The following is a 2,356-nucleotide window of genomic DNA, read 5'->3' on the forward strand; positions in this document are numbered from 1 at the left end:
GGTTCTTAATATATGAATTTTAAAGTGTTATGTACAACCCGACCGACCTGACCGAGGTGTATTTTCTTGATTCAAATCGTGTATGCACCTTTTTTTGCCCCGGTAACGAACCATGTTAACCAACCTGCTCAAACCACCCATCAAACCACCCGTAAATAAAAAAGGCTGATATTTCATCTTGAGTTACTACAATGAGAAAATATGAGAAGAGTAAATTTACCCAATACATATGGCTTGGTAAGACCTAAAAATGAATCTTCACGAGGGGTGTGACTATCATGCTGGAGATATGTCCGTATACACTTCGTGCATATAAGCTTAAATCATGGAGCATGTTTTCACCAAACACTTTTAGCAGCATGAATGGTCTCCAACAACGACCAAGTCATGTCCCACGTTTTACTACAAAAAATATCACAGCATTATGTGAGAAAGTCAACGTATTTTCTTAAACTCTCACACACACCAAACTACAGTTGAATAAAACATAGATATAGCTTCATATAAAGTATAAAACTATATTTATAAATGTTACTGACCCCTTGTTCTCATCGGACAATGTACTACTTGGTAAGAAATCATACGTTTCCAAAAGCATAGGAGTCACAGCCACCGCTTACTCGATAAACGACATACATCAACCTGAAGAAGAATTTAAATGTATATCACCTACGACACTCCAAAATGAGGGATACGGATCCGTGATGGCACTATCACCCTTGATGATAATACTTAGAGAATGTATTTTTAATAATAACTCAAAACACTTAACACTCACATGAACAGTATTAGGCTTGTACAATTAATTCATAAATATATAAGTTCGTCAATATTTAATTTGATGGAAATAAAGAAAGGGATAGATTCAAAAAAATAAAAATAAAATATAGAAATAGATTTCAAAAAAACAAAAGAAATGGCTAGATACCTACAATATGACCGATATTAGCACTGATTTCCACCCGTTTGGTCGCTGCAAAGAAACATAATTCCTTAATGTAGGATAAAAAAATATAAGTGTATGCCTTGAATAATACATTTCAAATGGAATAGGTAAAACTGATTCTATTGTTTAAATTTGTTAAGAATTACATTTACCATAACAGTGAGTGACTACTTAAAAATTGAAATGGAATATGATATAAACAATACAGCTGCAGTTTGCCTTACTTCAGATAAACCTCTTTCACAATACCAAAATTGAGATCGTTATCTTTTACCAGAAACTATGCATTAGAGGTGATAAATGAGCAGGTGCAAAGATTTGTTGCATGGCCGATTCAGGTCAAATGAATAATTTTTGTAAAAGTCCAGATCAGGAAGAGAATGAGCAACAAATCGATATAAGTTTAGAAACAAATCAGAATGGTTAAATTACTACTCAAGTAAGGTACCTAAAATATGATGAGAATGGGTAATCATTACAACAACTTTAGTCAGGTGCTCAAAATATTTAATAACCAATTTGATATTCACACATAATATCACAACATAAATACCAAATTGTCAAAAAGACATTTTGACAAATCAAGTTTACTAAAACCCGTTTGACACTGTACCTTATCCGCTGACCCGCTCAAGTTGCCACCAAGAGTTATCTCTCAATAAGATCAAGTTTATCGTTTTGCTTCTGATGTTTCCGGTTAGTAAAAAATAGAGGCAAAGCTTGAGCAAATAAAGCAAATCTACAATCTGTAACAAATATACATTTGTACAAATTCAAATGGGATGAAAGTCACCAAGTCATCAGGTACATGTATGATGCTTTCATGGAAAATCAAAAATTACCATTAAAATACAACTTTAATTAAATAACTCTGAACTTTTACGAACCCGAATTTAGATCTAGAAAACCATGACATGATATTATCAAAGGTAGTGACCTCTACTCTCTGCATGACATCTTGGTTGGCAGCTAAATACTCTGGTCCTACAACAATCTGGCAAAAAGATCTTCTTACCAAGCTTAAACTTTTTACCAATAACATGATCCATCATAACTTAAATCGAAACAGCCCAAAAGCAAAAATATACAAACCTAATTTCAAAAAATCTAAAAACAGTTTACAATGAGTTTTTATGTAAGTGTCATGAAGATGTATTCTAGTAATACATCCAAAAGCTACAAACTTTACTATTTAAATGGTTCAAATCCAATCAACCATTCATAAATGTATTAAGATAAAATATGTAACCCTACCGATACAATCTGAAACCCTTCGTTTATCATTATGAAGTCAATTACAATCCGTCAACCATTTGTAAATGTATAAAGATTCAAGAATTATCAATTTTGAATGTTAATGATTCGACATTTTCTTACCAATAGAGTAGCATAAGATATTGGAACTATCAC

The sequence above is a fragment of the Rutidosis leptorrhynchoides genome, chromosome 3 (genome assembly GCF_046630445.1).
Source record: "Rutidosis leptorrhynchoides isolate AG116_Rl617_1_P2 chromosome 3, CSIRO_AGI_Rlap_v1, whole genome shotgun sequence".
NCBI lineage: Eukaryota > Viridiplantae > Streptophyta > Magnoliopsida > Asterales > Asteraceae > Rutidosis > Rutidosis leptorrhynchoides.